This window comes from Mixophyes fleayi, chromosome 4 (assembly GCF_038048845.1).
Source record: "Mixophyes fleayi isolate aMixFle1 chromosome 4, aMixFle1.hap1, whole genome shotgun sequence".
In the NCBI taxonomy this organism is placed as follows: Eukaryota; Metazoa; Chordata; class Amphibia; order Anura; family Limnodynastidae; genus Mixophyes; species Mixophyes fleayi.
The window spans coordinates 43,212,040-43,234,764 of record NC_134405.1 but is presented as its reverse complement, the minus strand read 5'-3'; the positions used below and the strand labels follow the sequence as shown (position 1 = coordinate 43,234,764).

Below are 22,725 nucleotides of genomic sequence, written 5' to 3'. Positions count from 1 at the left end.
TTCAAACTTTTCTGACACCTCCTGCTTAAAAACCAAAAAGTCAGAAGGATCGTGAGGCCCCGCTTTCACGTTTGGAATCTTCAAGGTAGGTGGAAGTTCAAATCTAAATGCTACAAGGTTGATGACCTCCAAGATCTCGAATGGACCGATGAATCTAGGGGAGAATTTCCTAGAAGGCACTTGTAGCCGGAGATTTTGTGTGGACAACCATACCATGGGGTAAATGTATCAAGCTGAAAGTCTTCCGGTGGGTTTGAAAAACCAATCAGATTCTAGCTATCATTTATTTAGTAGATTCTACAAAATGGCAGCTAGAGTCTGATTGGTTGCTATAGGCAACATCTCCACTTTTCAAACCCGCTGGAAAACTCTCAGCTTGATACATTTACCCCCATATCTCCCGTTTTAAGTAAAAGTGCAGGCCATCTCCTCCTGTCAAAGACTTTTTTACTGGAAAGCGAGGCTTTAGTTAGATTTCGTTTGACTTGAGGCCAGTGGGAGGAACAGTCTTAAAGTAGGGAAACTACTGCTGGAACTCCAGATGGCAGAAGATTGGAGAATGGAGGAAGTTTCAGATGGAAGCCCTGGAGAGTGAAGAAGGGTGAGACGGAAGTTGATTCGTGGGATAAATCGTTGTGGGCGAATTTGGCCCAGGGTAACAAGTCAACCCAATTATCGTGAAAAGGTGAAACATAACATCTTAGAAATTTCTCCAATTCTTGGTTTGCTCCATCGGTGAGACCATTGGTCTGAGGATGTTAAGCGGAGGAAAAATTTAGCTTGATTCCACAGAGATGACAAAAGGCTCTCCAGAATTTAGCCACAAATTGAGTACCTCGGTCTGAAACAATTTCTTCTGGACATCCATGCAACCCGAAGATCTCTTTAATGAAGAGTTGAGCTAGAGAAGATGCTGATGGAAGACTCTTTAGGGGTACAAAGTGGGCTTGGGAAAGACAGTCTAAATAGATTATTACAGAGTGATAAAGTAGGTCTCGGAAGATCTAATTCATGAAGAGTTTGAACACTGCTGGGGCATACATAACCCAAATGACTTTACCTTGTATTCGAAATGACCATCGTGTGTGTTAAAGGCTGTCTTCTATTCGTCCCCTTTCTTGATTCAAATTAAATTATAGGCCCCTCGAAGGTCTAGTTTCGTGAAAAGAGTAGCTCCTTTAATTCTGTTGAAGAGTTTGAAGATGAGGGGCAAAGGGTACTTGTTTTTTACAGTGATAGCATTCAAACCTCGATAATCAATAATGCAGGGGTGAAAGCCCCCATCGTTTTTCTTAACAAAAAAGAACCCGGCACCTGCAGGGGAAGTTGATTTTCTAATGAAACTTCTCCTCAGATTGTCATCAATATAGGTAGACATAGCCTGTGATTCAGGCAAGGAAAGAGGATATATACGACCCCATGGAGGATACTTCTCAAGTAACAATTCAATTGCACAATCCCAAGGATGGTGAGGAGCTAGCTTGGAAGCTTCTTGTTCGCAAAACACATCCGCAAAGGTGGTATATTGAGACAAAATATTCCAAATGGAGGAGTTAGAACATAAGGAGTTGCTAACCGGGAGGACCTTTTTCAGGCATCGGGAGTGACAGGTGGAACCCCAGGATAGAACTTGGGCTACTTTCCAGTCCAGGACAGGAGAGTGAGATTAAAGCCAGGGTAGCCCTAACACCAAAGTATTGACAGCCATGGGGATCACCAGGAAGGAGATGGATTCGGTATGAAGGACACCAATTTTCAGAATCAGAAGCGCAGTGCGATTCTTAATAGAATCCCCCATAATCTTGCTGTCGTCTATGGCAGTGATAGCAATGGGTTGGGAAAGAGGAACTGTAGGCACGGAGAGCTTAGAAACAGTATCCTCAGAATTTAAATTCCCAGCTGCTCCGTAATCAATAAGTGCCAAGAGGGGGACTTAGCGATCAGAGAAACAGAGGGTAACCTCAATAGAAAAATTGTATTATGCGGAGAGATTTCAGATATACCCAACCTGGCCTCTCCAGAACCGGTTAGGCTCTCTCTCGTTTCCCGGGGCGCTTGGGACAGAGATTGAGAACATGTCCGGATTCACCACAGTAAAGACATAAGATATTTTTAAACCGTCTTTCCCGTTCCTCTGGTGTAAGCCGTGTACGGCCCAGCTGCATGGGTTCCTCAATAGGTGTTACAGGAACTTGGAACCTGGGTGCCAAGCGAGGAACGGAACGCCGGGAGACCTCCCACTCTAGATTTCACTCTCTGATGCGGATATCAATATGATTGCAGAGGGTGATGAGTGCATCCAGGGTTGCTGGAACTTCCCTCCCAGCTAATTAATCTTTTATTCGATCAGTTAACCCCTGCCAGAAGGTAGCCCTTAGTGCCTCCTCATTCCAGTGGAGTTCCGAAGCTAAGGTACAGAATTGGATGGCGTGTTGACCCAGAGTTAAAGTTCCTTGACGTAAACGAAGAAGGCCAGAGTCTGCACTTGAAACTCTACTGGGCTCGTCAAATATTATTTTGAATGTTTCCAGGAATGAACTATAGTTCTGGAGAAGGGGATCATTGCGCTCCCACAGAGGCGAGACCCAGGCCAGAGCTTGCCCAGACAAAGGGAAATAATAAAAGCTACTTTTGTCTTCAGTGGGAAAGTTGGCCACCTGCAACTCAAACTGAATCGCACACTGGTTTAAGAAACCCCTGCAAAAATTAGGGTCACCATCTAACTTTTTTGTCGTCCCACTATCTGACCCAGAAGTTCTCGTGGCGGGGGATTGCCTGCTTCGTCCATTTTAATATTTTTGGGGTCAGAGCAAACTGTTATGCTCATGGGAGTCCCCCAGTCAGTATTAGCACTAGCCTAGCAGGGCACGGAGTCTAAGAGCCTCCCAGATTTTCACCAGGAACTTCCGCAAGGCAGGATGGGTTTGGCTGCTGAGAAACTGTAGATCGCTGCCCCCACTAAGCCTACAGACGTGGGAGACAGATAGACAAGCGGCAATATAATAATGAAAAAGTACCTGTAGCCGAAGTCAGATGTACAGTGAAGATCCCCAAGGAGTAGTGGGGTACAGCCGGGTCTGGTACACAATAGCAGATGTCAGTCGTGCCAAAGGAGGATCCAGCAGAGTAGTGAGGTCCGAGTCGGGTCTGGTACACAGGAGCAGATGACAGTCGTGCCAAAGGAGGATCCAGCAGAGTAGTGAGGTCCGAGTCGGGTCTGGTACACAGGAGTAGTCACAGAAGACGCAAGGAGCAACACAGGGAGCAGAGCCTGGAAGCCAGAATTCAGGTTAGTAACCTGTTGCTCTGACAAAGGGCTTGTGTCAGAGCACGATTTATATACTGGAGGCAAGGGGGAGTTTTGAATTCCCACCGGGAATCACGTGATCACACTGCCGCAACCCGGAAGTGACAGGCGGCCGGCCGTGTGAGGATCGTGGAGTGGGTAAGTATTACACTGCTACAGTAATACAAAAACAGATTTAAACAGAAGACAACTAAAGGGTTTATTGGATTTTTAAAAGAAAAATTTGAATGCACAGATATTTCCAAGAATTAAATCCGCAGAGATGGATGCTTCCCAAATTTTGTGATGTAGATGTGGTTTTTGCTTTGCGGATTAAGGTCCACCATCATTTCCATGTCCTCACAGCATACAGACAACCATACAACCCTGTTACGTGATACAGCAAATGACATTTCCAGATGTGAAGATTTATACAGTTTTCGGGTGCTACATATTGTCCCCGAAAAGTGGGTCACAAGCTTTTACAGCCATAAAGATACAGCAACCGAACATTTCACTAATCCGGTGATGTTAGAATAATGTCTCATGAAACTTCATTTATCAGATGTGACACAGAATAGGTCATTCATGAATTCAGGACAATGCAGAGACGCCATTCTATAAGGCAATGCACTGACTTTACATCCAATATAATGGGAATATGCTGATTTTAGTGCTTCAAGATGATAGTGACTCTGGGTTCAACACATTTTGCTCCTACTATTGGTAAAAGTTGGGCAGATAGGGATGTCCCTTGGTGGCCAGATTCTCCACATACATTGTGGGAAGGAATATTCTTATGACCTTCTACATTTAGGGAGGCATTCCTGATTAAGTGGGGGCCTGCAAAGGCTTTTTGGCAGTGTAAAACAATCCTGATTTTTGCCTAATCCTTAAGTGGGGGGCGATTGGATGCCACCAATTTCTCTCCTTTTACACTATCTAGGTATATTTTATACAGGAAACTGCTCATATAAACCAACTGAATTAAAACATTAAAATAGAAAAATGAGACTCTTGAAATTAAGAATTGGGGTCTATCTACTTAAACCAATATTGAGGAAAGACTGGGACATTTCCACACTTTCCTATATATTTGCCATTTTATACAGACTCATATGTTCCTCTGTGTCGCTTTGTGCTTCCGTCTGCCTGGAGGGTGGGGGGAGGGACCAGGGGTGGAGCTAAAGTGCGCGACGATTCTGAGATTAATAATTACATCTGCTGCGTTCTCCCCCTTTGCTGTGTGACAAAATCCGTTTTTGCAGTAGAGCTGTGTTGTATGTAAAATACGTTCTTACACATGGGGTAGCACGGTGGCTTAGTGGTTAGCACTTCTTCCTCACAGCACTGGGGTCATGAGTTCAATTCCCGACCATTGGCTTATATGTGTGGAGTTTGTATATTCTTCCCGTGTTTGCGTGGGTTTCCTCCGGGTGCTCCGGTTTCCTCCCACACTCCAAAAACATACTAGTAAGTTAATTGGCTGCTATCAAATTGGCCCTAGTCTCTCTCTCTCTCTCTCTGTCTGTGTGTGTTAAAGAATATAGATTGTAAGCTCCAATGGGGCAGAGACTGATGTGAGTGAGTTCTCTGTACAGCGCTGCGGAATCAGTGGCGCTCTATAAATAAATGATGATGCTCTAAAAATGTTAGTACATAGAGCCCTTTATGTCCTCTTACTCTCATCATCATCAGCAGCAGCTATTTATATAGCTCTCATGAATTAATGGAGGCATTAACAAGTCTCTGACAAGCAGTATTTGTAGCTAAAATGCAGAAATGTTGTAATAAATTAAGAGGGCTGTCTGAAGGAGGACAATCCCTGCAAAATGATGCAGAAAAGCATCTGTAGGTGTATTGGGGACAAGCCCCGCTGCAGGGGCAGACTGGGCTGGGTGGCAGGGGGGCATCTGTAGGTGTATTGGGAACATGCCCCGCTGCAGGGGCAGACTGGGCTGGGTGGCAGGGGGGCATCTGTAGGTGTATTGGGAACATGCCCCGCTGCAGGGGCAGACTGGGCTGGGTGGCAGGGGGACATCTGTAGGTGTATTGGGAACATGCCTCGCTGCAGGGGCAGACTGGGCTGGGTGACGGGGGCATCTGTAGGTGTATTGGGGACAAGCCCCGCTGCAGGGGCAGACTGGGCTGGGTGGCAGGGGGGCATCTGTAGGTGTATTGGGGACAAGCCCCGCTGCAGGGGCAGACTGGGCTGGGTGGCAGGGGGGCATCTGTAGGTGTATTGGGGACAAGCCCCGCTGCAGGGGCAGACTGGGCTGGGTGGCAGGGGGGCATCTGTAGGTGTATTGGGAACATGCCCCGCTGCAGGGGCAGACTGGGCTGGGTGGCAGGGGGACATCTGCAGGTGTATTGGGAACATGCTGTAAGGGCACGGTGAGCAAATAGGCATAATCATCATTTATTTATATAGCGCCAGCAAGTTCCGTAGCACTTTCCAATTGGGAACAAACATTAATAAGACAATACTGGGTAATACATACAGACAGAGAGGTAAGAGAACTCTGCTCGCAAGCTTACAATCTATAGGGCATGTGTGCACTGCGCCTCCACATTTTATCAGTTAGCAAATGACCCCCACAGCGTATATTTTCATACATTATCCTAACAATATAGTTCAAAAATCCAAAACTAACTAAACCTATAGTTAAGTCTGCCCCGTGGCTAAAGGGAAGAATTTCTGGGATGGATACCCCATAATTTAGCATATGACCTCAGTCTCTTTAAAATATTTATTTTTGAGGATATTTCTTTCCATTTAAAAGAGCTGACAATGCTTTAATTAAATTCCACCAAGAGAATAAGATACTTTAATATGCATGCACGCAAAGTTTAACCATGTTGTGGTTTTTTTAATATCTATTACACAGTCTAGGAAGTTTGGATATGTATGCTAGAGTCTAAAACTGTTGTGGAACTCCCAGCATGCACTGCAAGTAATAGAGCAAGTCTGGGTACTGAGCAAGCAGCTAGCATTCCACTGACCAGAATCGCGCGGATCCCACGTGCAATATACACCAAGAAGCAACTAGGGTAGATATGAGCTCCTGCAGGGGGCCTCCAGACTGAGTATAATTAAGAACACACTTGGTTTAATAAGACAACTGGTTATGGTTACCAAAAGAAAGCTATATTCCAGACAGTTTAAGCCCAAATAAACACCAAATTGGCATGTTTCTAATCAGTGTATAGACACTCAATATCATGCTGTAGTGTAGTGTGATTATTATCAGTGTATAGAGACTTGTTATAATTATATAGAGCAGTGTGATCACTATCAGTGTATGATACTCAGGGGTATGTTTACCTTGCGGAGGTCCCGTAGATCCGACGATTCACGGCGCTTTGAAGTCAAACAGTAATTTTATTATAGAAAAAGCCAGGTGGGCTTTGTCTTTATTAAAGTGGCGTATTAAAAAATGACTTCAAAGCGCCGGGAATAGTCGATTTTAAGGAACCGACGCATGTTAAATATACCCCTTAGGGTCATTATACAGTGCAATGTGATCACTATCAGTGTATAGATACTCGGTATCATTATACATTGTAGTGTCATCATTATCAGTGTATACATACTCTGTATCATTATACAGTGCAATGTGATCATTATCAGTGTATAGATACTCAGTATCATTATACAGTGCAATGTGATCATTATCAGTGTATAGATACTCAGTATCATTATACAGGGCAGTGTGATCATTATCCGTGTATAGATACTCAGTATCATTATACAGTGCAGTGTGATCATTATCAGTGTATAGATACTCAGTATCATTATACAGTGCAGTGTGATCATCATCAGTGTATAGATACTCAGTATCATTATACAGTGCAGTGTGATCAGTGTATAGATACTCAGTATCATTATACAGTGCAGTGTGATCATTATCAGTGTATAGATACTCGGTATCATTATACAGTGCAGTGTGATCATTATCCGTGTATAGATACTCGGTATCATTATACAGTGCAGTGTGATCATTATCAGTGTATAGATACTCAGTATCATTATACATTGTAGTGTCATCATTATCAGTGTATAGATACTCGGTATCATTATACAGTGCAGTGTGATCATTATCAGTGTATAGATACTCAGTATCATTATACAGTGCAGTGTGATCATCATCAGTGTATAGATACTCAGTATCATTATACAGAGCAGTGTGATCATTATCCGTGTATAGATATGTAGCGCCCCCTGCGGAGAAACAGGACAGACGCAACCCTAAAAGAACTTACCTTATAAACTATGGTCACCTCCAGTCCGCCTCCGATATCCCAGCTGCGATCCGATCCCAGCAGATCCGCAGCCGCAACCCTTGTCACCTCCTACCACGTCCCTCTAAGAAAGAGACAGAGATTACGGCCGTGCCTACCAGGTAAGGGCTGTCCGAGAATACGGCAAAGAACGAGGACACGGTCAGTCCAAGCTTACTTGCTGCCTCCTCACTTTGCTCTTGCCAAGGCACGGGGGACTACAGGCACTTAAGACCAGGACTGGTCCCACCTCAAGTACCTGGCACACCTGCCGGTGAGGGCCGAACCGAAAGGGGAATCGAGCGTGATACTCACCGGGACACTCCCACTTACGATCCTGTTCTCCTGCACCTTCCCGACACCTGCGGATGACAAGAACACACAGCCTCCCTCTACGCTCTCAGTGAGACTAAGATGGCACCCACAAAACTAAACTGACTACAACAGCGACCCGACCCTAACAACACTCTAATGGTCGGCAACGCCACTAAGTCAAACAACTATGACTAACTAGGTATGGTGCACTAACGGAACTGCTCACTTACCACTACGGGGAACACCAGCCGGTGTTCACGGACTAAACCGGAGGGCGGTTCCTAACCCCCTCACCCAGGTCGTACCAAGAAGCTGCCTCCTTGCTATGGGATCACCCACGGATCCTAAGGACCGGCTGCACGAGGCCCGACTGAGGCTCACTGGAACAGCACGCTAACCCGCGTACAGACTGCCGCCCGGAACAGCCGATCGAAACTGAACCGCCCGACTGCCTGCACCCGGGTATTGAACACGTGTCCCACTCCGGAACCGCCAGGTAACCTGCACGGAACTGAGGACTAGGACTCTCAACCTGAACCACGGGACGCCCCCTGGAACAGCGTTGAGCTGTGCTGTACTGCCACTGACTCACTCAGTCACCCCCTCTGGAAACCAGTGTGACCCCAGGGACCTAAGGGACGGGAAAACTATGTGTGTTCTTCCCTGACTTTGTGTACGCTGGTAACTACACTTGTCCCCCACAGCACGGGTTAGCACAGAAAAACACAGGAACAAGAGCCTACCTTTAATGGGGGCCTGACGTCTTGCCCCTGGACACAGTTATGTAGCACACCCCAAAATACCACAATACAAACAATACTCGCCGCACAGACAAAATAAATGCAGTATACAGTACTTTGTATGCTACTCACCTGAGCACACCGCTGCTAGCCAACCAGCCGGTTGCTACAGCACCACAGGAGCCTCCGCTCTACTGTACCTCCTAACTCCGTGTGCTCACCTCACACAGGACCGCGCCTACACTCACGAGGCTCTCACGCCTCTATCACACCACCACCAGGGCCGTCTGCCCTTCACACCATGGGCCTCTTGCCCAGTTGCACACAGAGCCTTGTGCTCTGATTAATGGGCCTCAGCCCCCTCTCTAACTCAGGGCTCTGAGCCCACTAACTAGGGCCTTGTGCCCTGCTACCTAGGGGCACTAGACCCTGCCTACTGAGGCCTGTGGCCTCCCTGACTGAGGGCCTTGTGCCCGTAAAAGACTATGGGCAATCAGCCCCTAACCAGGCCCTGTGGCCTTCCTATGGCCTCTAGGCCGTTAATTACCTAAGGGCCTTGTGCCCTTTTATACCTGGGGGCTCTGAGCCTCCTCTATCTAACTAACAGGGCCTTGTGCCCTTTATAGCAATATGGCCTACTGGCCCACTATTTTTATCGGGGCCTAGTGCCCAAGTCCCTGGGCCTTGTGCCCCTAATTTCTGTTCCCACGGGCCTTGTGCCTGACCGTGGCCACGGGCCTAGTGCCCGACTGAACGTTGAGTGTACTTACCTGCTCTGCGCAGGATACTCAACTTGCCACGCCGTCTTCTGCCTTCTCCGGGTCTTCCAGACCCTCCAGCCGGCGGCGCCTCTTCTCCTCTTCGGCGCTGGGTCTGCTGCTGCTGCTGAGGCGGGGGCGCTCTCAGCCCTTACAAGGGCTCCCCGCCGGCGATCTCCGCTGCTTCTGTTCTTGACTCGCCGCTCCGGACGTCCCACGACGTCCTTCTCACTCCACCGCCGACTGTGTTCTGCCAAAATGGCGCCACCCTGCGACTTATATAGTCGCCGGCGTGACGTCATTAGCCGGCGCGAGCGCTGATTGGCTCGCGTCAGCGTATTTGCCGTATTCTCGGACAGCCCTTACCTGGTAGGCACGGCCGTAATCTCTGTCTCTTTCTTAGAGGGACGTGGTAGGAGGTGACAAGGGTTGTGGCTGCGGATCTGCTGGGATCGGATTGCAGCTGGGATATCGGAGGCGGACTGGAGGTGACCATCGTTTATAAGGTAAGTTCTTTTAGGGTTGCGTCTGTCCTGTTTCCCCGCAGGGGGCGCTACATATACTCAGTATCATTATACAGTGCAGTGTGATCACTATTAGTGTATAGATACTCAGTATCATTATACAGAGCAGTGTGATCATTATCAGTGTATAGATACTCAGTATCATTATACAGTGCAGTGTGATTATTATCAGTGTGTAGATGTGAGGTGACCACGGGGGGAGGGGTGGGGGGATGTCCGAGCGCCCAAATGCCGCAGGGGAGGTAGGCCCCTGACTTCGTGTGCAGGGCACCCGTTTTGCTGTAAGGGGAAATGGGAGAATACGGGAGGGACAGTTCCCCAAGGTGAGTGCTGCAAGGGAGCAACCCTCGCCGCGGCTATACTCACGTACGCGACTCTGCGATGGTGCCCCCTCTGTTCCTTCCGCGTACCTTGCCTTCTGATCAGCACCTGGAAGACAAGAGAGACAGCACAAAGACAACCCTTCCCAACACCCCTGATACTTACTCAATCCCGAGGGACCACTATGGAACTTACCACACCGTACTTTACCTCAGACCGACCGCTCTCACGTCTTGAGACGCTGTGCCCCACATGCCTTCGCCCGCGGCCCGAGCCCCGGCCGTTAAGCCCGCCTTGTCCTGGGGCTCAGGACTTAGGTGCCCTTCCGGACGGATGGAGGGGTTCTATAAACTGCTCCAGAACTCTACTTAGTGCCTATGTAGGAACCGAGTGTTCCCTACTCTATGTCAGGACCTAGCGTCCTGCTAGGACTGGGCCGAATGCCCACTTTCACCTATAAGGGCCTACTGCCCGCTCACTATCAGGGACCTTATGTCCCTCTACCAGCAAGGACCCGGAGTCCTGCTACGCTACAGAGCAGCCACCCTTCTACGCTCACAGAAGCCTATCGCTTCCCTCAACCAGAGGAATGTGCCACTCTGCACTAAAGGGCCTTGTCCCCTCCTTCAGCACAGGGCCTTGCGCCCTCCTACAGCACAGGGCCTTGCGCCCTCCTACAGCACAGGGCCTTGCGCCCAACTACAGCTCAGGGCCTTGCGCCCAACTACAGCTCAGGGCCTTGCGCCCTGCGGGGGAGACGAGCTCCTACCTACGGGCCTTGCGCCCTCCTACAGCTCAGGGCCTTGCGCCCTCCTACAGCACAGGGCCTTGCGCCCTCCTACAGCACAGGGCCTTGCGCCCAACTACAGCTCAGGGCCTTGTGCCCTGCGGGGGAGACGAGCTCCTACCTACTCTGGCCCAAAGCCAGAAGCTACGTAAGGGCCTTGTGCCCTGCGGGGGAGACGAGCTCCTACCTACTCTGGCCCAAAGCCAGAAGCTACTTAAGGGCCTTGTGCCCTGTGCCTACTGAGGGACTTGTGCCCTGTGACTAACTAAGGGCCTTGTGCCCTGTGACTAACTAAGGGCCTTGTGCCCTATAAACACCTACAATGGTCACGCTACCTGTGCCACAGGCCTAGTGCCTGAAGGTGCCCCCGGGACTTATGCCCAACATAAAAGAGTAATTGGTACTTACCTGCTCCGCGCAGGAAACACAGCTTGACCCGCCGTCTTCGGGTCTTCCAGGTTCTCCAGCGCCCTCTTCTCCTGTTCGGCGCAGTTGAAGGCTGCTTGGCAGTGGCGCTCTTAGCCCTTACAAGGGCTCCCCGCCGACGATCTCCTCTCCGGCGTCTTGATAGAAGTCTTCGGGTGGCAGGGTAGCTCACAGCCCTTACAAGGGCTCCCTCCCACTTCTGCTGCTGCTGGACGTCTGGAGACGTCCTCCTTCTTCATCTCCACCGCCGGACTGACCGCGTGTCGGCGCCCGGCGGCTGATAAATCCGTTGGCGCGCTGACGTCATCAGTCATCGCCGTGAGCCCCGATTGGCGGCGCCAACAGTTCAGATGGCCGGAGGCGAGCCAGGATTGGCTTGCTGCCCCGGCCATTGCCAGGATGGCAGTGGGAAGTGAGCCGTGACTGTCTCACTTGCCCGCTGCCCCCGGGAGCTGCAAAAGAAGAGAGTAGATATTCACTGCTGGAACGCCGGCCCGGTGAGTCTCTTCTATCTTTGTAGATACTCAGTATCATTATACAGTGCAGTGTGATTATTATCAGTGTATAGATACTCAGTATCATTATACAGTGCAGTGTGATCATTATCAGTGTATAGATACTCAGTATCATTATACAGCGCAGTGTGATCATTATCAGTGTATAGATACTCAGTATCATTATACAGTGCAGTGTGATCATTATCAGTGTATAGATACTCAGTATCATTATACAGTGCAGTGTGATCATTATCAGTGTATAGATACTCAGCATCATTATACAGTGCAGTGTGATCATTATCAGTGTATAGATACTCAGCATCATTATACAGTGCAGTGTGATCATTATCAGTGTATAGATACTCAGTATCATTATACAGTGCAGTGTGATCATTATCAGTGTATAGATACTCGGTATCATTATACAATGCAGTGTGATTATTATCAGTGTATAGATACTCGGTATCATTATACAGTGCAGTGTGATCATTATCAGTGTATAGATACTCAGTATCATTATACAGTGCAGTGTGATCATTATCAGTGTATAGATACTCAGTATCATTATACAGTGCACCGTAATCATTATCAGTGTATAGATACTCGGTATCATTATACAGTGCAGTGTGATCATTATCAGTGTATAGATACTCAGTATCATTATACACTGCAGTGTGATCATTATCAGTGTATAGATACTCGGTATCATTATACAGTGCACCGTAATCATTATCAGTGTATAGATACTCAGTATCATTATACAGTGCAGTGTGATCATTATCAGTGTATAGATACTCAGCATCATTATACAGTGCAGTGTGATCATTATCAGTGTATAGATACTCAATGATCACACTGCGCTGTATAATGATACTATCAGTGTATAGATACTCAGTATCATTATACAGTGCAGTGTGTTCATTATCAGTTTATAGATACTCAGTATCATTATACAGTGCAGTGTGATCATTATCAGTGTATAGATACTCAGTATCATTATACAGTGCAGTGTGATCATTATCAGTGTATAGATACTCAGTATCATTATACAGTGCAGTGTGATCATTATCAGTGTATAGATACTCAGTATCATTATACAATGCAGTGTGAACATTATCAGCGTGTAGATAGTAGTGATAATTACACAATGCAATGTATATCAGATACTAAGATTTATTATATAGAATAGTATGATTATTTCTAGTGTAAAGATAGTAGAGTTGTCAAATAAGCTATTTACAGAACAACTCAACTCAAAATCACTGATTCGAATCCAATGTCAGGTCCAGTGTGTCTCAAGGATTTAGATGTTATAAGGGAAGTGTCTTGAAAGGAGATGAAAATGTGCCCTTATTATTCCCCTTCCCCATCCCACATCCCATGAAGCCAGGAGCCCTATCGCAGCTCGTTGCACATGAAGCCAGGAGCCTTATAGCAGCACTCGGCACATGAAGCCAGGAGCCTTATAGCAGCACGCGGCACATGAAACTAGGAGCCCTATTGCACCGCGCGGCACAGGAACACTTAGTCCATCTCATCCCCTGCAGTAAATAAAATATAAGACACTTCTTTTCTGCTCTGTTGAAGGGGACTGGATGGACTGACATCATACTTGCCAGCTTTAAAGATCTCACGTTACAAGTGCTTCATCACGTTGCGGGGGGCAAATTGAGGCCATTCGAGGGTCCGAGAGAACTACCCGAAATTCTGGAGTCTCCTGGACATTTTGACAGAGTAGGGAAGTATGACTGAGACCCCTATGCTGTGAGCTCAGTGTCATATGGCTCCTGGCTTCCGTCCACCCCCCCTATTTACAACATGGGGGGGTGGACGAGAATGCAGGGGGTGGTCCAAAACTGAGAAATACCCTTTAAATATCATAGTATTCTTCTACAATATCTTTTTTTTTACTAAAAAGATTTAACACTGGTTGTTGTGAAGTGATTAATAAAATTCTATGGTTTTTACACACATGACACATAGCCAAGGAGGTTGGGAACTACAGCTCTGAATTACTCCCACACCCTCACATCAATTTTATAGCCCTCGGCCCTCTTACCCTGTAGTATGGGGCCTCAGATTTTGCTAATCAAGCAGGCGGCTCTCATCATAGCAGTGCAGGACTGCATCAGGAAATCTTTCAGTGTTGTGGTCACGTCCCCGCCCCCACCTCGCCAGTTTAATTGCTGAAAGGGCAGTGTGTAGTTCTACTGCAGGTGCAATCCATCCTTTATACTATGGGGTCACACTGTTAGCAGCAGTAGGTGAAGGTAGGCCAAGGGGGATATTAATACTTTGTAATCCTAGACACCCAGTCACATATAAAACTGAATTCTATCTAGAACTAGCTCTAAGCTGTGATGTAACTGCATGAACCGAGACCCCACCACTTTCCCTTGTCTGTCTCTATCTTCCTTGGCTGTCTCTATCTTCCTTGGCTGTCCCATCTTCATACATCATTGTCATGAGCAGAACAGAACATGACAACCCCTCCAGCTCGGTTTTATAGGCATATTGGAGGATTACACATGGTGAAATATTAATGATGAAACCACACGTATTTCCCCATGAGAATATGTGCCGTATACCTGCCAACAGTCCCAATTTTCCTATAACAGTCCCAATTTTCCTATAACAGTCCCAATTTTATGACAAACAAATGGAAGTGTCATGGGCACGGTTTGGGCAAATCTATGAGTCGCTTAGGTGGATCGGAGGCATGGTCTAATGTGTCCCGATTTTTTTAATCGTAAATGTTGGGAAGTATGAAGCGGTGAAAATACTGCAGCTTGCAAAATCTTCCTATCTGCTGAACCGGGCTCACCGGTTGAAGGACAGACAGTTCCCACTGGGCCAGGTCATAAATACGATCGTTGTGGCCTCTATGACACTGATTCAGATGCATACTATATACTAACACAGTAACAATCTGAGCTATAAGTACAGCAGGATACTATACAAAGGAGTACTTGTCCCTTACCAATAGTGACCCCTGCTGGCAGCACTAGGTATTCACTTATTGGCCAAGGTAAAACTACTATATATAGTGTTTTTAATCATTTATATTTCACTGTGTAGTGAGTAGTATAACTGACCTTTATAACTTAATTACAAAAAAAAATCATATTGTATTTAATATTTTTATTGGCCACTGTTTCTTACATACAAGTATCTTTAAATCAGCACTTTGCAGTCAGACAGGTATGCGATAGATTTTTCATGTTTTTATATCAGGAGTGTGTGGATCTGATATGGTTTGGCAATAGGTGACCACCCCACCTAATCAGTGTGAAGCTCTCTCTTTTGGATGGACAGAAGATCCACTTCCTGGGGAGCCTTGCCCTTGCCTAACCTTGTAGCAAAGTGGGGGACCTGGGGACCCTTGTACCCTAATGAGCCTAATGTCCTGGGGTTTGGGGTGAAAAGGAAGCCTTCTTCTTCTGGGGAGGACATGAAGATTGAAGCCTTAAAAGCACCCCCCGTATCTTTTGGTTGGTACTGTGCAATTGGTAACAGATTGCACACAGACAAGATCGTGGATAGTATTGTTCTAGGAAGGATTGGTAACCCAACCCAATACCGTATGGTCTACATTAATCCTCCGGCCAAGAGGCCGCTAGTGAGATTGTCAATGGCCCCCTGGACTGGACAACTGGGTGGGATGATAACTCAAATGAAAATGGTGAGCACATGTTGACAAGTCAGGCAAGTTAGCACTACACTTTACTATTTTGCAACACATGCCTTCCTTTGCCCTAGCTGGGCAGATACATTTGTATAAATACAGCTGAAGGCTGGGGATGTATTGTGCTTATTTATTAGTTCTCGCTGTTGTTTTCACGTTTGAATTTTTTATGTTTGGTTGTCTCATGGATTTCAGGGTGTGATTGATTCTTATGGGCTATGACCCCATATCTCACGTCCCTATTCCTTGGAGATTTACCCTTTTGGGAAGCTGAAAATTCAGTACCCTGGGTGAAGCACCTGTGGATCTCAGAGAAAAGTGATCTCTTTCCCCCAGGCTTGTCCCAAAGGGAAGTGTGAAGATCCTTCCCATGTCGCAGTATTCTGACCCTGGAGGTCGGGGACAAACAGTCTCTTCTTAGGCTGGGTACACACTACAAGGTTTACATCTGATTATTGGGCCAATCACACGATAAACGACCATTCAGCCCAATATCGCATTAGTGTTTACGCTCCAACAATGGACAATTATCGTTTCAAAGGACCGTTGTATCGTTTCATTTGATTTTTAAACTGAATTAAAAATCTCATTCAACGATGGAACGATGTTATGCCGATTCTGCAGTGTGTATGCACTCACGACCGGCAGTGTTCATAGATCTCTGTGGAGTGTGCAGTGTCACCATCTTTTCAGCAGATGAAGAGCAATGATCTGAAGGTAAATCTTGCAAAACGTGCTTAGTGTGTACACTTGAATCGGCATACTGATTGGGACATTTTTTGTTTTTCAGTCGTTGGTAAAATCGTAAAGGATATCGCGTTTTGTAGTAGTAATACAATTAAAGCAGTAAAGACAGTTTATCAGTGCATAAACAGACAAATAAAAACATTCAATTAACTATATTAGTAAATGAACAACATTATTTTTTAATAGGATGTCTGATTTGTCTCTGTCAGTCAAGTGCATAAAATAAACTACAAAACTACAAAAACAGTATTTAGGCTCTTCTTGTAATTTTATGTCAGATGTTCCCATGGTTCAGTCCGGTAGGGCTGATTGTCAGGGGTGGGCTGGACCGAGGGGCAGGGGGGGGCAGCGGGCCCCCGGGCCTCTCAGTCTAACGGCTATTCGGGCCGCCCCCCCGTGGATGCAGTAATAGTTTAATTTTACCGGCGGCCGCATCACTTGTCATTATGACGCGGCCGCATCGCGTGTCATGTGATGCAGCCGTCTGTGCGCCCCCCGGGCTGAAACCTGCCAGCCCGCACCTGCTGATTGTACATATGCTAATACATCTAATAATTATTTACAATAAATTAAATTATTATTTATACTTATTTACTCCTACCCTTATCATACGCTTGTCTATTAATGATTTGGTGTTTTTTAACATTGCATTTGCAAATGTGTGTAGCTAAGGATTCTGCATTTTTATGTACAATTAGAAATAGCAGCTTTGTGACTGGTTAACAGCGGTGTGCTGGGGGATTTCTGTTTGTTTGAGAGGCATGCTCTGGTATCAGTAGCTGATGGGGAGTTCTGATGCTATACTGCCATTTGGATCTCTTGGGGTACCTCTTGGTAAGTTACCTCTCAATTTAAAAACATATATATGTATAACCCAAAAGTAGGGGCTCTCACTGTTTAGAGTTAGGACCACCCTATTAGCAGAAGCACCGTGATGTGGTGGGTAGTTAATCATGCATTTCTAAATGTGTGTACCTAAGGATTTCACATTCTTTTGTACAAAAAGAAATAGCAGCTTTGTTACTGATTAACAGCGTTGTGCTTGGGGATTTTTCTCCAGGATTATTTTTATTTGGGGTTGGCTGTAGTTTTCTGTTATACATATGTTATAATTTGTGCTGTGTCGTTGTTTTTTTTTTGTTTGTTTTTTTTTTTACAACCCATGTTCCCATGATATCCAACCAAAATTGGGCAAGCTTCGGGCAATCCCACTAAATGTGAAGAAACGTCCCTATACCATAGCATTCATGCCAGCATCTGTCTGAAGAGTCGGGCAACATTTTGTGAAGACGGGTCGGGACATAATACCATCTATACAAGAGCTTATATAGGTTTTCTTTAATCTTAATACATATAGAGCTAGAAGTGGCGTTTTCGCATATTTCGGTCCAGTCATCATTATTCAAAGGGTCACCCAGGTTTTGATACCGAGCTATTTCGTGGGCGTCCCTGATTAGAATCAGTTGGGAGAGTGAGTTTGTAATATATTGTGGAAATTAAGCCAGGCGTGGATACTCTGCGCAGACACAATGCTTTGATCGTGGTGAGCAGATGGGCAGTGAGACGTGTCTAACAGAAGTATGAAGACTGAGTATTTGCAGATACTGGTAAAAGTATTTAGATGGTATATCAATTGCTGTTTGAATGTCAGTGAATTGAGGAAAGAGGGTGGAGTGGGAGATATCATTTAAATAGCGGACTCCTTTGGAGAGCCAAGGGGAAAATACAGAAGGTAGCATACCTGGTGGAAAGTCCGGATTGTTGAACAGGGGAATTATTGGAGGGGATGCATGGAGAAGACGTATCACCTAGATGAGGAGTCCCATATTGCCAAGGAGTGTCAACTGTTGGATGAGTCAGGACCCTTTGGGGAGACAAGCCCCCGGGAGAGAGAGGAGGGCAGCAGGGGTGAGCAAACCCAGACCTTCGGCCTCAACAAACACCCAGACCCTATAGTTGGTATGACCACACCATAAGACACATTAAGCGAGATGGGCAGATAGATAATAGCGTTTGAAATTTGGGATACCAAGGCCACCACCCAGAGAGGAGCTCTGAAGGACACGCAGCTCCACTCACCCAGATAAATTTGGAGGTAATGTATTGGAGGAATTTAACACATAGGGAGGAATCCAAATGAGAAGGGTCTGGAACAGGTATAATAACCGCAGAAGAATATTAATTTTCACACCGTTGATGTGGCCTATCCAGGAGATGAAATGACGAGACCAGGACTGGAGATCAGATTTAATTTGAGAAAGGGTGTGAGGGAAGTTGGCTTGGAAAAGCTGGTGGTGAAGCTTAGTGAGAAAGACACCTAAATATTTGAGTTTCTGTAGGCGCCAATTGAAGGGGAATTGACGTTCTAAAAGGGATTTGTCTGATTGTGTGATGTAAAAGTCCAAACTCTCAGTTTTGTCAGGATTTATTCTATACCCCGAGATGTGACCGTAGGTGTCTAGCTCAGAGAGGAGGGGAGGTAGGGACGTGATGGGTTGAGAGATAGTCAATAGAACATCATCCGTATATAAGACCACTTTGTGGTTTGTCTTGCAACTTGGATACCTGAGATCGCCTTAGTGGCTCGTATCCTTGCAGCCAGGGGTTCGATCACTAAACCAAAAATAAGTGGGAAGAGAGGGCAACCTTGACGTATGTCTATTGGAAATAGTGAAGGGAGATGAAGTGAGCCCGATAGTTGAGACTGTGGCAGAAGGAGATCGATACAGGGAGGTACCTCTCAAGAACTTACCAGTGAAGCCCATGTATCCAAACACCCCAAACATGAATGGCCAGGAGATACGATCGAATGATTTTTCGGCATCTACCGCCATGATTAGAGAAGGAATCTTGCCGTCATGAATGGAGTGAATTATATCGACTGGCCTCCTGGTATTAGCTGGTGACTGTCTCCCTGTGATGAATCCGACTTGTTCGGGGTATATCAAAATCGCTAAAAAGGGATTTAACCTAGTGGCCAGAATCTTAATGTTGACCTAAAGCTTTACGCTAAGTAAAGAGATAGGTCTGTATCCCAAATATTGGGAAAGATCTTTCCCGGGTTTCAGTATCACTGCTAAATTGGCAAGAGTGGTTGCTGGGTCAAAGGATACCCCCTCTAGAATTTTGTTGAAAAGTAACGTTTAATGTGGGGAGAGGGTCCCGGATTTTTTTTTTATAATATTGGGCTGTGAATCCATCCGGTCCAGGGGCTTTTATGACTGCCAAGACTTCCTCAGAAGTTAAGTCAGCATTTAGAGCAGTGAGTTGGGGAAGGGCGAGTTTTGGTAGGGGGATGTCAGCCAAATATCAGTCGAGGGAGGCCGACATGAGGTCCCCTCAAGGAAGGAAGGGAGCCAGGGAGATTATAAAGAGAGGTGTAAAAGTCCCTAAACCCATTGACAACATCCAAGGGGTCATAGGTAATAGAGTTAGTGGATTTGTTCTGTAGCTTATCAATATGGGCACAGACACGTTTCTGTCGAAGTTTCCTGGCCAACTTTGAATCCGCTTTGTCTGCTTTGTCAAAGAAGTGTTGCTGAAGCTTCTGCAAAAGAGAGCCTGCTCTATGTGACTAAGATGTGTACAATTGGTCTTTCAGAGAGTCAATCTGTGGTAAAAGAGCGGGGTCAGAATTCAGTTTGTGTTGTGTTAAGAGGTCTGAAATTCGTAGTTCAAGTGAGGATATTTCTAAGGCTGCGAGTTTTTTAATTTGGGAGGCTGTACTTATAAGTTGACTGCAAATAGTAGCTTTGTGGGCTTCCCATATGGCACCTCGCGCCACCTCTGGGGATGAGTTCTCATGAAAGTAGTTAGAGATTGCTGAATTGATATCAGAGAGAGAGAGCGGAAGAATTTAATAATATTGGGTCACCCGGGCGCCAACGTAATGAGCGTGGATATTGCTGCAGAATATCTGTCATGATCTGCATGCTGCAGCTCCTGTCTGCCAGCAACTATTTTGGACCTTTGTATACATGTGCATCCTGTCTGTAGTACCACTGTTCTACCAAAGAGGCCACTGTGGTACTCAGACTGGCTGATAGCTGTGGCAGCAATAGGCAAATAGTAGAACATGTGGAGGCTGCGTTGAGCCATGGAGGCCAACAGGGGGCAGTAGAGTGTAGGAATTGGAACAGAACTGGTCAGTCTAAAAATTCAAGAGGGGGGCACTGGCTTGTGGGCAGTGTCTTTCACAGGTGTAGCTAGTGTGCTTGAAGGGAAAAAGCAGGCAAATATAGGGTGTTACACGTAATGGATTTACAATGCAGCATGAAATGGACCTTTGTTTTCAGCAGGATGAGACAGTATAGTGTTTTTCCACAAGGTGACAGCAATGGTCCAGAAAAAAGGTTGCCAATTAAGAAGATGCTGAGTTAAGAGTCAATTAACCCCATGTGCCTGTGCCAAGATTAAAAGTGGAGGCTAATCAAAGGTGGTTCAGGCAAAGGTGCTGAGAATGCTGGCAATCAGAGGGGGGTGAGCTAGACTGCTGTTGTGCCTGCGTGCGGGAGAGGTGAAACAGGGAGCCTGGACAAGGGAAATGTGGGGTTGCAGAGTAACAGTGCACACTATGGAGTCCGCCTAGAGCATAAACAGGAGATCTGTGCTCCCTCATCATCTCTGATAGGGGATGGAGACCTATTTGCGGGCTGGACCTGCGGCTCAGTCAAGAGTGTGGCGAGTGGTATCCCCCTCAGGACAGTAGGAGATAGTCCTGATGCTGCCCTGGACTCCAGCAGAGGATAGAGTCTAGCAACTAGGAGAAGGCAGCCAGGAGAAGGTGAGCAGCAGCCGGACTCCAGGATGCGGTGTTGAGTGTCGGTAAATAAAAGCAACATTCTGGTCCCGCTTGTGGCTGTCAGCAAAGGTGCCCTTATGGAACAGGGCTCCAGGAAGAGTATCGGGTGGGGTCTGCAGATAGGAAGCACGATCAAGGGAGATGTTTTAATATAAGCGTGGCTGCAAAAGGAGGTCTCTGGTGCTGGTATCGTGGGCTACAAAGGTAATGGTCGGTAGACTGAGTGGTCAGCTATTCAGACAAGTGGGTCTCTATCAGTTTTTCTTGGGTGAGAGACAGGATAGAGCTTTATAGCTGGGCTCGATGTTAGGAGCTCTCAGCATACATGTCCAGCCATATTCACAGCCAGGCCACGCCGCCCCTTATGTTCCTTGTTATCAAACCTCAGCTCCACTTGACTTTTTAAAAGGGGCACCATAATCTTTGTCACTCATTTTGTTTTCATTAAAATCAGAACTGTATAGCAGAAGGGAGGCATGAGCGAGCGTCACTGAGGGTGAAGAGGTGGAGGGGGAGAGGGCTGTCACGCCCACACCTGCTGCCATCCTTGTCTCTCCTAAATGCTTATCCTCAAGCGTCCACACAATGATGTCTCATTTGTCTTCAGCCTATCATGGGAATACTGCTCCCCCACCCCAGCCTAGTCAGTCTATTGTATAATCATCCCTGTATAGGTAAGTAGTTAAGGATTAGATAATAGGTTGTCCATAGTCCAGTGGTTCCCAAACTGTGCGCCTAGGCTCCCTGGGGTGCCTTGGAGATCTTACAGGGGTGCCTCAGCCAGGGCCAGTGGTAAGCAAGGCGGGGGAATACTTGGTAATTATTTTGGCTTAGGGGTGCCTTGAAAAAATTTTGGAGACCCTAAGGGTGCCTTGAACTGAAAAAGTTTGGAATCCACTGCCATAGTCTATACTGAACACCAACATGGCTGCTACCAGGTGGAGGACAACAGGGACAGTTGTTCCAGGCTCAGTCACTAGGAGGGCCCCACCACCAGCGGATTAGAATAGGGGAACATTAGTCGACAGTAAAACAGGGTAGGTGACTGAGCGGATCATCTCATCAGCCGGCATGGTCTCAGCCTCCCTAGGCCTATTTACTCCCTATTCAAGGACATAACTACAGCCATGGCAGTCTGCTGAACTGGGTTATCTCTGTCACCCTCATCAATGGCCTGAGGCACTAACTGCCATAAAAGACAATGTCTGAGCCTGGCAGAAGTGGCTTATTAGCATATTCAATCCCACAATCCTTAGCTCATCAACTAATGATGATGATGTGTCTCAACAATTTTATCCAGCATCCTATGTAAGGTCACCATCACTTAATGAAAGACTAGTTAGCTTTGCGCAGTGGCAGTATCATAGCCAATGAGGTTTATCCGAGGTGTGATTATTGCTTATTGAAAACTTTTCCCAATACCCCGCCATAATGACTTGAAATATAGTCAGCATTGGCAATTTTTGACAGTCTCTCTGGAGACTGAAAAATTTGTAAAAAAAAAAACAGATACGCTAAATTATAATCAATAGCATATATTTACCTCAATAAGATAAG

The 22,725-nt window shown here is 46.4% G+C and overlaps 1 long non-coding RNA gene and 1 other non-coding gene across 2 annotated transcripts in view; both read left to right on the top strand.

The window, feature by feature from the left end:
* The window catches only part of LOC142151305 (uncharacterized), a 130,641-nt gene that overhangs the window by 54,046 nt on the left and 53,870 nt on the right, over positions 1–22,725 (top strand). The window lies entirely within an intron of this gene.
* On the top strand, positions 22,510–22,650 carry LOC142156077 (U4 spliceosomal RNA). Its single transcript, XR_012692152.1, has one exon. It is a non-coding gene; the product is annotated as a U4 spliceosomal RNA (small nuclear RNA).